The 13,056-nt window shown below is 44.3% G+C and overlaps 1 protein-coding gene across 4 annotated transcripts in view; it reads left to right on the top strand.

Annotated features, from left to right (window-relative positions):
* The first annotated feature begins 1,775 nt into the window (after positions 1–1,775).
* ZDHHC3 (zinc finger DHHC-type palmitoyltransferase 3) overlaps positions 1,776–13,056 on the top strand; it is a 34,369-nt gene continuing 23,088 nt past the window's right edge. Inside the window, exon 1 of one of the 4 annotated variants that reach the window (XM_071561359.1) lies at positions 1,776–1,987. The gene's annotated coding sequence lies outside the window, so the exon portion shown is untranslated. Of the gene's footprint in view, positions 1,988–5,660; positions 5,734–13,056 lie in introns of those variants that run through there. The other 3 variants (XM_071561358.1, XM_071561361.1, XM_071561360.1) reach the window with 3 other exon arrangements.

Here is a 13,056-nt window from a genome sequence, read left to right as displayed (position 1 = left end):
CTGCTAGCAGACAGATCAGAGTGGATGAGTTTCTGGGACACTTCCCATGGTTTACATGCATCCATAAGGAATCACATTTCTCCATGCTAAGGTTGTTGCATGGGAACTGGTTACTGCCTCTTGGTGGGAGAGCCAGCGGTGGAGCCTGGCAGAGCTGGAAGCTGAGGCTTGGAGAGGTTGTCCTCCCTGCTCACCCTGGGGAGGTGAGCAGGGCCAGACCCCCTTCCTGGGCCAGGGGAGTGCCAGACTAAGGCAATGCCCATGCATGGAAGGGACCTGGTTTGTATGTTCTCTAAATAGCATCTGCCAGTGTTGCTGTCCATCACAGATGGACCCTTGTTTGACCCAGTGTGATACTTGTGTCCTCACATTCCACAGTGTGAAACAAGCAAGAAGAAATCAGAAACTCCCTTGTAAATGTGAATTCTCGATCTGAAACACAGTGTTAATGCAGATGCACCCAATGCTTTTCACTGAGAGCACAGGGAGATGATAGTCTCCCAGTCCTGCCTGTCTCATGGCTTAGCCCAGAGCAGCTCACAGTTCCAATTGCAAGGAAAGGGTGATTCTTAGATTTTTTTCCCCTCTGCCATCCAAGACTGGAGTTTACCTAATGTTAGTTGAATACTTGCATAGTCCAGAGACTCAGCTAGCAAATCTTGTTCACATGCAGACAGCAATTTTCCAAATGCTGGAGGAGCCCAGGCTTGGCTGGTTTTCCTCAGGGAGGGCAGAAGACATCCTCTTGCTCTAAAAAGCACTTCTGAGGGCATTCAAGTACCAGCACAAAGCAGTGGTTATCAGACAAAAAAGGATGCCAGCTGTTTCTTGGGTTTTTTTGATTGGCTTTTTTTTAACAAAGGCAAAGCAATGTCTTTAATCTTATCATGGTAAATGAATTACATGCATTGGCCAAAATAAAGCCAGCCTGAGGGGTGCCCCTGGAATGTGAAGATTCACACCGTGTGATTAATGTCTGGTGAGGCCGCAAATGCTGGAAGCAGTGTGGAGAGTGCCAAGCAAACTCAGCCCCTGCTCTGGCTCCAAACATCACCCCTGCAGCAGTACAATCCGTCTCAGAATCTCCGAAAAGAGAAGGTTGGAAGCGACCACTGTGGGTCACATCTGGTCCAACCTCCCTACTTAAGCAGGGCCATCCCAGAGCTCATGGCACAGGATTGTGTCCAGACAGTTCGTGAATATCTCCAGTGAGGGAGACTCCACAGCCTCGCTGGGCAGTCTGTTCCAGTGCATGATCACTCCCACAGTAAAGAAGTTCTTCCCCATATTCAGGTGGAATTTGCTGTGCATCAGTCTCTGCCCTTTGCCTCTTGTCCTATTGGTTGGCACTATCGAGAACAGCCTGGCTCCATCCTCTTGGCACCTTCCTTTTAGAAACTTAGGCACATCAATGAGGTCGCCTTTCACTCGTCTCTTCTCGGGGCGAACGGGCTCAACTCGCTCAGCCTTTTCCCATTAGAGAGTCCCTCAGTCATCGCTGCTTTCGGTTCCTCTCCCACTCCTTGGTGAGTCCCGAAGGACTTTGTACACCTGCAAACCAAACCCAACCTGGACCTGCCTGGGGCTCAGAGGTGCGCAGCGAGACACAACCATCTGCTCCCATATAAAAACAAAACTGGTGGAGTTTTCCCCCTCCCAGAACCCGCATTTCTAGCACGCCCAGGACGCAATCGCGGCCACGGCAGAGGCGGCGCCCGGTGCCGGTGCCGGTGCCGGTGCCCGTGGGCCGGGCCGGGGATGCGCTGCCTCCCTCCGTTCACTTCCTGGTTCCTCCCGGCGGCCGCTCCACCTCCTTCCTCGCCGGGCCCGCGTTAGGGGCGGGCGGCGGAAGGCGGGGTGCCGTGCCGCGCCGTGCTGTGCCGCTGCCGTGCCGTGCTGTGCCGCTGCCGTGCCGGGCCGTGCCGCTGCCGGCGCGGGGGAGGCGGCGGGCGCGCCGGACCCGCGGCGGCGGCGGCCAGTGGGGTAGGTGGGTGCGACTGTCAGCGCGGGGCGGGTGTATGGGGCGGGAGCCAGAGCCGGAGCCAGGAGCCGGGGACGGGAGCCGGGAAGGGGAACCGGGAAGGGGAGCGAGAGCCGGAGCCAGGAGCGGGAACGGGAGCCGGGAAGGAGAGCGAGAGCCGGGAAGGGGAGCTGGAGCCGGGATGCGGAGCGGGCCGCCGGAGCGGAGCGGCGCGGCCACCCCGCCGCCGCCTGCGCCGCGCCAGCAGCCGCTGCCGGCCCTGCCGCTGTCCCGGTGTCCGTGCGGCTCTCGGGAATGGCCCGCCCAGGGCCGAGCGCTGCCCCGCATCCCCCGCGGGCCCCGGGCACGGGCTGGCGCCGGGTCCTGTCCCGCAGCGGCGGCTCCAGGAGCTTTGGCTCGGTAGGCTCCTGCAGTCCCCTCGCCGCCGTCCAGCGCTGGGCTTTAAAATAATACCAGGCTGAATGCATGGTTTAGGTCTGCTCCGCGGCCCTTCGGAGCAGCGTTGAGTCCCCTCGGCAGGAAATTCAAACTAGGAGCCTCCAGCGATTTCGTCGAGTTGCTGTGAGCTGTTAATGGATTGGAGCGATGGGACGTGTCCATCAGCGAGCGGCTGGACAGCGGCAGGAGCTGACCCATCGCTTTGGGGGTGGCCGTGGTCACCCGGCGTGTGACCGCACCTGTCTGCGGGGACCATCGGCCACTGGCGACCTCGGCATCGGGAGTAATCCTTGTAGGAACCATGGCACTGTACTGTTGTGGGTTTAGTTGAAATGGATGGTGAGTTACATGGCAGTAGGAAGCAATCCAGACTGGGTTAGATCAGCAGTATTACTGGAGTAGTTCAACCCAGAGTTCATGATGGATCATTCAGTCTTCAAGGAAACGATCAAGAAAACAGGCCTTGGGGAGGAGGAGGCAGCAGTCTGATTCCTGATGGGCTCCCCTGCTGTCTGTGTGCCATGGAGGGATGCAGGATGGACACCAAAACTCGGTTTCTTTCCTTTGATCCTGGTTTAGAAAAGATATACTGTGTTTTTCAGTGTTCCAAAGAGTAATTGTGTGCCAGATTTCTGACATGGCAAAGGTGTATGATGTCAGATCTGTAAGAAAGGAACACAAATTTGGATGGTCTGATGCAATGGAATCACTGAGAAGGAAGGGTCTGGCAGGTTGTAATGAGTGACTGCATTGGGTGTCTGGTGGAGTAGATAGCAAGGCATTAGTGAATACCATGTTTTTCTTTGCATAATGAAAGCAACCAATAAGTCTTTTGTGCAGTTACAGGCGTTTTGGAGATAAGAGTCATCATAAGAGGAGCCATGCCATCCATATGTCTTTAAAGATGCAGCCTTCCTGTGCAATAAAGAGCCAGTCCTTCAAACACTATGACTCTGTCAGTGTAGCTCTTGGTGCTGTCTCACTGATGCAATAGTGTTTGTCATGCCAGCGGGAGCTGCTGGTGGTAGGAAGTTGTGTCTGACTGAAAGCTCACTGTGATTTAGAAGATGCGACCCAGAAACTCTGTGCAGTTGTAAAAGGGCAAATATAAGGTCTGCCTAAAGGCCAAAGTATTTGTTGCGACATTTAATACCTGCTGGGTATTTTTGTGTATGTTTCTGCTTCCTTTTCATTTTAGGTGGCATAATTACAGACAAGGGTGTGTGTTTCAGTTTGAAATTGCTTGTTTAGTAGTAGACAAAAATACACACACGTAATTTAATCCAAGTATTGGAAACAGGTTGCAAGAAGATGAATCCTTAATTCCTCAGCAGATGAAGGTCTGCTGTGCCCAAGTACTTATGTGTCTTTTCTGGGCAGTTCCCCTTGTGTTAGCAAAGGGGAACAACTCATAGTCTTCAGCAGTGTGCGTGTATCCTGGGCAATGGTAGCTCAGCTTTGGTGAATGTCTTTTTCTTATCTAATATGAATTCACTTTTCTCTATGGATGGATTGCTGTGCATCTCCCATCAGAACAGTGTTGCACAGTCAATGCAGTTTAAACCCATGTGTTGCATTATTTCAGGAAAACTTACTCATGGAGCAGTGAAGCTTTATTGTGCAGTCATTTCCCATACATCTGTAACAGTGCATCTCTTCTGTAGAGGAGACTAGATTGGCACCTACAGTGGTGTCAGTCTGAAAATGGCTTGGCTGTAGCTCAGCCAGTCTCTGCAGATGTTAGTTGGCTGAGCTTACACTTTTCTCTGGTCCCTCTGCAGTGTAGACATGACCTTTCTCTTAGGGCAGTATTCTGGTATACAGTTATTCTGCCTTCCTGACAGAAGGCAGCAGGTAATGTAAAATATGACATGGTAGAATAGTGTGTTGTCAGTTTTTATTTTCCCTGTCCTGTGCTTAGCTGGTTGAAGAAAACTGAATGTGAATGATTGTACCTGGAACATCATATTTGACTTCTGCATGCAACTAATCTGAAGCTTAAGGTTGTGTTAGAGAAAATGAAAAGTTAAAGCTTTCCTAATTAGAGCTGCATGTTTCCTGGGTTGTGCAGATAATAAGAAAAAAGGATAGCTCTTAACTTGACTGGAACTGCAGTGCAGCAAGTCTGCCAGTAACACTTTACACACTGTCCTTTTGAGAGGGAGCCCGAAAGAGCGAGCCAGCTTGTCTCTGCAGGCTGTGGGTGCCAGAGACCTCCCCACACAGCAGCAATTCCCCACCAGTGAGGTGCAAGGTGTGCCAGGCAAGGTGCAGCCAGGTACTGCCTCTTACAGGAGCACTGGCATGTTAGCTCCTGTCACCTGCTCCCGGCTGTGTCCCCAGGATGGGGGGGACTTGGAAGTGCTTCTGGAGACTCAAGTGACAGATTTGTCTGGGCTTATAGTCTCACGTCACTGCCCCACCAGGTTACAGGGTGACCATGTGGAACTGGTGCTGTTAAGGCAGAAGGAGTAGGAATGCAAGAAGAGGCGGGGCAAAAAAAGAACAGGATAGGGATGGGAAGGTATGGAAATAAGAGGGAAGGCTACAGCAGCAGAGTTCACCTAGAAAAACGTTGGGAAACACTCTTCCAGGAGCAAGTAAAACAAAGACACAGAAAACTGACTGTTCATACCCTTGGACAACAGAAGAATGTTGAATGAGAGGAAATGCAGGGCCCTTGTTGATTATTTTGCTGCTGGGCTGGTGTTTGTGAAGTTCAGCTGTGAGTTTTGCAGTAATGCAGAACTGACAGGGGTGACCAATCTTAAACGTGGTGCAGCATACAGAGGTTAAAACAAATGGGCTCGAGCTGAAACAATAGGCATGAATAAAGGTAGTGTAAAGTATTATGCTATTAAAAAAATTAAAAAATACATATGCAGGCCCAGTGGAAAGGCAGTAGTGCCACATCATAGATACAAAGAGGGCTATAGCAGGTGGTAAAGAAAGATAGTAATGTGATATACATCTTTGTCCTTTGCAATGACTACTTGAATTACTGAGGTCCAATACAATAGATAAGCAGTGTATTATATATTGTACTTGGTCTGGGCTTGAACTCTCAGTATTTCAAAGGATAAAAAAATCAAGGTTTAGACACAGAAATTATATTTTTTATGGAGGGAGGGATCCCTTGTGCTTGCTAATGCAACAGTGAGCAAAACAAGAAATGCTTAGTTTGCCAACTCAACATTTCAACATTTCAAAAGCTTTAACATACAGCAGCTACAGGTTTTTCCAGTTCTCTGATGCAGCAGCATAGGCTTCTTCTAGTCCTGATTTTAACTTCAGGCCTTTCCAGGATAGAGATGGTAATTTTTTGGTCCCTGTGTTACTATTGTGCTATTTTAATGTATGCCTTGTGTATTTTCTGTATTTGGTTTAGGTATCTGCTTAGGTGTAGTATTTAGATTTAAAATCTAAATGCCTTACAGCCTTCATACCTGTATCTTACCTGCTCCTAATGTGGTAAGGAAGAAGAACTAACTACAGCTGGGGGAATAAAATCAGAGAGACTGAGTGACATGTTTGTGAAGGCTGGGCTGTAGCAGAAGCAGGTGAGAGCCAAATGCTTTGTTAGACCATCTTGAGTAAAAATGTATGTCTGATAGTTGTAAGGGCTCTTTCTGCCTTGAAATATAATATTTGGAATATTTTTTTAGACTAGAGTGTTCTGCCAGCTTCTTATTATGATTAAAACCTTAACACTGCAACTCTTCTGCTCTGTAAAATATATTCCTTATGCCATGAAAGTTTTGTAGCTTTTAAAACAGAGCTAAAAATAATACCGGTTGTATAGATAAACCTTCCTCTTTAAGTTTTGACTTTTTTTTAAAAAAAGGTTGATACAGGAGAAATTGAGTATTTGAATTCCCTTGCTGTTTTAAGTCTTGAATCAGCATCAAAATTGCAAAGCTGTCTAGAAGACCAGGGCAGCTTCTCCTGTTTTGTCTCTCATCAGGCTGTGTATTCAGGATAACTGCAGTGCTGGGGGAAGGCATGACATCCCCATCTGTTGTTTTCTGTTTCCCAGTGCAGTCCCTCCTGCAAGATTGCTCTTTCTTTCTGATGTTTAACTCCAGATAGGTGGCAATGCAACAAAGATGGCTTGTGTTTGTATGTTCAGGATTAATATTTCTGTTTTGATATAGTTTAAGTAGCTTGTGTGTATTTAGTCTTATTGGAAAACTGCAAGATTGAAGTGACAGAATTTCTCTGTTCCCCTTGCAGCTCTGATAGTTAAAAAGTTATGTTATTTTGTAAGGGTTTATCCTTAATGACAGTATTAAAAAGTACCTCCCGTCTCTGATCAAAAGCTTATTAAGATCACCAACTTTGTGATCAGACTAAGTCAGATCCAAGTCTGACCTCAGTCTCTGTTGCCCCTGTGATTTGTGTCCTGTTCCTAGATGTTGCCCCAATTTTGTCACTCATCCATAGTGGTCCAGTGTTTTTGTACCTTGGACAGTAACTACATTGTCTTTGCTCTCCTTTGCTCAGGCTGGCAGCAGACAGGCCTTTTAGGTGGGGGTGCAGTCTCTTACCAGATAACTTGGATTCTTAGGTCAGTCTTTATTGCATTGTATTTTATTTGTACAGTATATATCTATTAATTAAATAATACAGACATTAACCAGGAGCTGTTACTGTCTGCCCTGAGAGCTTGCATGCCACAGCCACCAGGACAGGGAACCCCCACGTTTGTGATTGAGAAAACATGGCCTTATTTTCCTTACAGTTCTACTAATGCAGTTCCTCTGGCTCTGCTCAGATTGCTTCTAGTCTACACTGACGTAAATTAGGGGTTTGTGCCCTATGTGGCTGCATCCCTCTTGAGTCTGTCACTCTCAGCCCGATCCAGGCCCTCAGGATAGAGTTTCTACATCCAATAAACATCTTTGAGGTAATTTCTCCCTCCCCTTGGTCTCCTTAGGGAGACGTTCCCTTGACGTATTCATACTTCTATTCAAATGTGTTCTTCAGAAGCGCATGGCTTCAATTAAATCTTCCCTTCTAATAAGATGTTTCTAATAAAAATAATGAAAGCATGATTTTAGTGTGATCCGTTTTTACTAAGGTCTTGTTCACTCATGGGCTCTTCAAAATAAGAGATAAATTACAAATAGAAAATAGTAAGTTAGGATTCATCAAAATAGTTAATGATATAAAGTTTTCTAAACTATGACTATAAGGCATTGTCATACAGCCTCTTACTCCCTTCATGTATAGAAAAATGTTATGAAAGGCTTACCATCTGGTTTTATGTGCTTTCCTTTCCCCTTTTTCAAGGGAGGTAATCCAAACCTGTGTGTTTACCCTCAGGAAACAAATTTATTTTAAGCCTTGTAATTTTTTAAGATTATTTTGGTGGATTGAGTGTAATTGACATTGTGATTTCTTGATGCCATTTTTCTTCAGTGTGGGAACTCAGAATGTTGAAATTGCATGACTTCAGGAGCCAAAGGTTTCAGGGCAATCTTGAGATGTTTGTGCACCTCCTGCTAAAAGCAAATGCGTAGCTGGAAGTGTAGTACTTAGGCAGTAACTACACACCTTAATGTAGCCTGAATTTTCAAGAGGAAAATGAAAAAGTGTCTGTGGTAGGCACAGTCCTGTTACTTGCTCCTGGGTGTCTGGAGCAGGGCTGGCAGCACTGACTTTGCCCTGTGATCATTTGATCTGAGTCATCGGTGTCCTGTAAGCACAGTGTTGACTTCTGTGCCCAGTCCTTCCCTAGTGCTTTTGCCATTTTAACCCAAGATTAGGTTTTTATATGTTTGGGCTTTCCAGTTGGGGTCGGGTTTGTTTTGTTCATTGTGTGTTTGGGGCTTTTTTTAACCATGTGTGGAGTCCTGAATATATTCCAATGGAGGTGCAGCTCTCTATAGCAAATTTAAGCCTGCTAATAATAGGCTTGCTTTTTTTAGCTGCCTTTCATAGACCTGTTAGAAATGTGTCGTTGACCCTCCAGAGTTTTGTAAACCAGAGGTTGGAAACTGCCATGCTGATGGATATCTGGATGAATCTGCAGGAGACTGCTGAAAATTCTCAGCATAGCTGGGCTGTTTCATTCCACTCCTGCTGATCAGATAAAGATTTTTAGGCCTTGCAGGAGCCATTAGAAAAAATATATTTGTTATTATCCCTGCTAGAACTTGCTTTGACAGGTTTTGGTAAGCTTGTTGTTAGATTTCAGCTGTATGGAGGTGTGACAGGAGGGGGAGGCATAGGTAAATATCCTGTTGGAAAGCACACTGTCTCTCATGCCTGTTACAAAGGAAGATTAAATATGCAGTGTTTTAATCAATGCAGTTTTATGTACAGGAAAATGAAATAAAAAGAAACTCTTGCAGTTTCTGTATCTGAGTTTGTTGGTTTTATTTAAAGGGACATCCTGTCCTGTGGATCTAGATTGCCTACTTTAGCTGTCATGAATATAGTATGACTAGTTAGGTTTTGCTTCCTTTTGATGATGATAAAAAGTTAACTGTAGTGTTGTTTGTCAGCTCTCAAGATACTCAGTGTGTCGTAAAAGCTGTTTGGAGCACGCTCTTTAAAGTATAGGAAAAAGCAAACTGGGTACCTAAAAAAAGTCAGTGATCTGCCCTTGTGTCTCTTTTTTTTTTTTTTTATCTCCCAGAACTGTTTTCCTGTAATTGGCTAAACTTGAAATTCACTTAGTTCATGTGACACAATGAAAATGTAACCTCTTCCCAGAGTTCAGTGTTAATGGACTTGTAATAGAGGAAATGGTTGCAATGTACACAGTAATAGTGTAGTTTTGCAAGTCATATCCATGTGCTTTACTAGCATGAGTAATTGTATGAAAATCAGCAGGTTGACCATGATGTTGGTTTTAAGCTTGGTGTAAGTTTTACATCAGAACCTCAGGTAACTTTCAGGTACTTCTTGAGTTAAGATTCACGTCGTTTGTTTGTTCATTCTTAGCACATTCTTTGGCAGTCACAGGCCATTAAAAACAAACTTTTTTGGACATGGCTTATGGCAGGTTGAAAAACAGTTACTTAATTTATATAGGGTGTAATAGTGCATTTTAAGTGTTTATTAAAGCAGGAAGTGGATTTTAATTTGTTTTGTTTATATTTCTGATTTGTATATTACATGTTTTTCAGTTGTTCCTGTAACGCCAAATGCCTTCCAGATAAAAAGAAAAGAACCAGTCTTTTCTCTGTCATGTCATTAAGCTGAACTGATGTGTGTGTTGCCATTGTATCTCACACTTACCTCGTGGCCTCCCTTGTAGCCTGACACCAAGATTAAGCCCTTAAGCCCTTTGCCTACATTGTTTACATATTGTTTGCTCCAGAGCAGGCGGGACTGACATATTCCATCTGTGTTATAAATTAAGTTCATGTGCAGCATGGTTGAAGGGCAAACCAGTTAGGGCAAGTTACTGTTTCCTCCCCCCTACAATATTTTTGTTGTTGTATATTATTTATATGAAAATAGGAAGTTGGACAACATAAACAAAAGCAGATGTTTGTGTATGTAAGAACAAGGTATGAAAAAACCCACTAACCAGGCCATGTCAGAGAGAAGCTGAGACTTTAAGCTCCTATAGATTGACTTTTAAGATAATGAACACTAAACCACACGTGTTTCTCAAATAATGTATGGTGCTTATGTACCTATTGCTGTTTTTTCATTTTGTCGTCTAATGATGCCTCTAAACCAAGCATTAAATAGCAAAGTACATTAAATAACAAATTGGAAGCCTGTGCTCTGTCTCATAACTCTGCACTGCAAAAATGAGTCTCCAGACTTTCAGACTGAGGTGCCTCGAGGCTCCTTCCAGCTATAGGTTAAACTGCTGTATGTTTTTCTTCTCTTTTTCCCCCAGTTTAGCTCAATAATATTTTGGACAGAGCTGTAGAACTTTTATTGGAGTGAAACCACTTCCTGCACTTGCAAGGGAGATTAATTTTTATTTCCCTGTTGAAGTGTTCTGTTCAGGTCTAAACCCACAGTTTTAATCACCACGTATTTGTTTAACTTTCAGTCAGTCTTTGCTAATACTGACCTTAAGATGACTTGTTAAACTAATTCCTCTGTTAAATAGGAGTTTGCTTTTCCTGTGACTGTTTCATTCCTTTGCTTTGGGAAACAAAACCTCAGGGAAAAAATAAAAAAGACCTCAGAGTCTAGGAAAAAAATCTGGAAAGTCTGTGTTCAGGACTATCCCAGCATGTTACTGCTCCTGATGTGTAAGTGTAAGACCTCAGGTTGAAAATCAAAGACCAAAATTATTGTTCCCTTTCTCATTTTATAATGCAATATGATGTTACTGTCAACTAAACATTGTTGTCAGGCATGAGTCTTTAATTATGTCAGCCTTATTTTGAGCTGACAAACCAGCATAATAATTTTAATAAGATTATTAAGTAATGCAGTGAAGGTTAACCTGTTTCCTTGGGGGAGGGCAAGGACTGACTCTTAGAAATACTTGGTAAGTCTGTGTGAATGTATGAGTACATAACTGTCCTTACAGAAATTGTGAAAAACTGAAGAAAGGTGTGGATTTACCAGTAGGTATAGATTTATCTGAACTTAGACCACCAGATTGTTCAAGTAATCACTATTTATGAAAATTATATAGCTTGTGTTCCTAAGTATTGGGAGTCATGAGCCTAAATTATAGCTGTGGTTAAAATACAGAGTAATTACAATGTATGTGAATTTTGTGAATGAGGAGAAGGCTTTTTGTTGTGGGTTTTTTTTCTCGGTAGAGTAAATTACGTGCTCACAAGGACATTTTTATCTTGATTTTTCTGGTCAGTGTGATAATCCATGTGACTTTCCTCAGATTCGTAAACTGTCTTAAACCTGCTTGGCAGCGTGCAAAATGCTTAAAGCAGAAAGATAAGAAAATACCTAATTCTCCTAGTTTATATATACCAGTTATGTTAGAAAACAAATACTGTAAATGGTGCAGTTCATCTGCTTCTGTGCACCAGGAAACTTTGTGCTGCTGGCTCTTGCCTCTCTCTGTGGCAGCAGCAGTTCCAGTCACCTCTCTCCTGTGTCACTCACACTAAGGTGCACTGAGCTCATCACTTCTCTGCTTTGAATGTAATTAATCATCCTGCTCATTAATAACCTTAATCTTTGGCCTTAAAAGACTAATTGTGCTCTTAGGAATTTTGTCTTCTTGAAATAAGAACTAAAAAACTATTGTCTTCTTTGCTGTCTATGTAGGGGCAGTAACACCTCTGTTTTGGTCTGCAAGGACAGAGCTTTCTACTTGTACTTGACGGAACTTAGCCATAAAATTTGGAGAGAAGTTTAACGTCCTAGGTACTTCTGCAATTCTCACACTATGTTTTCTGTAAAATCTCTCCACTTCATGTAGGCAACAGTGTAACTTTTTAAACAAGCACAGAAATAGCTTCAGTATGAACTTTCTTGGCAGATAGCATAATTAATGGTGAACATTGTTTCTCTGAATTAAAATGGCATAATGCATGCTCTTTTCTGAAAAGCTGTGAGAGGCTGGTCAGTTCAGGTATATGCAATTCAGTGTATTTGGTAGTAAAATTACTGTAGCCATCTTTGCAGAAGGTGGGTCAGTGGAGGCTGTAGTGTTTTTGACCACTTAGAGCACCGTGCAAATACTCCATGCACAAGTGTCTTTGGAAGAAGCTGCTGGGTGTGTGAAGAGCCACTTTCGAAGTGTAGCATTCCAGGTGTGGTCTGACATTGAGTGGTGCACATTCACAGTGCAAGTGGATTGATCCCTTGCCAGAGACTTATGAGCACCTTCTGTCTTTTCTCAAATGCCTCTGTTTGGTGGGAGTTACATTGAAACTACAGTAAGCGCCGCACATTCCTGGAGTATGACAGTTTCTGGCTCCAAGATGAACCTTAACCTCTGGATAGGTAAGGTCTCTGCAGAGGTGGAGAGGAGAGGACAGGGCAATGTCAATGTTAGTGCTCTTACTACACTGGAATGGAGTTGAGTAGAAGTGCTAAAGGGCAGGCAAAACAAATGCCATTGAGGGATGGAGCAAAGGTGGTGGGAGAGTGGTGGCAAAAACTTCCAAGGGTTGTAATGCCAAAGGAGAAGGTGAGAGCAGGAGACAGCTATAGCTGGGGGAGAGCATACTCCAGCCAGGACTAGAAGTTCCTGTCAAGATCTTTGCCTGAGTTGCTTCTTAATCAGTTCCTGCAAATCTAATTTTACAGTGGTTTGATTTTGCGGTTTTACACCAAAGCTGTGAGTCGATGGCTAAGGGAAAGAAACTTTTGGTTTGTGATCCCACATTTTCCCCTTGCTCAGTTTTCTACTGTCTGTAGGAGAGACCCTTCCCAAGGTCTGAGGCATCAAGAAGAGACCCTGCCAGCTGTGCTAGGTCTTTCCTTTTTTCCTCACATGGCAGTGCCCAGTTCTTGCTTCAGTTCCTGTTGTGGCAGCTCCTGGTGGCTCCTACCTGATGACTTTTTCTTGATTAAAAGGCTTCTTGCCTTTCCACAGCGGGAGGTGGTGCACACAGGTGGACCTAATGTGTGATTAAGCACATCACAAAAGCACTTAAGAGAGTCTTCTGAGTAAGAAGTATTCCGATAAGTGCAGGAGTGTGGTTTCCAAATCCATTATTTTGTGTTTCATTTATTTA

This window comes from Pithys albifrons, chromosome 7, assembly GCF_047495875.1.
Source record: "Pithys albifrons albifrons isolate INPA30051 chromosome 7, PitAlb_v1, whole genome shotgun sequence".
Lineage (NCBI taxonomy): Eukaryota > Metazoa > Chordata > Aves > Passeriformes > Thamnophilidae > Pithys > Pithys albifrons.
Note: the sequence above shows the minus strand (reverse complement) of the source record. Positions and strands in the feature narration are given on the sequence as shown.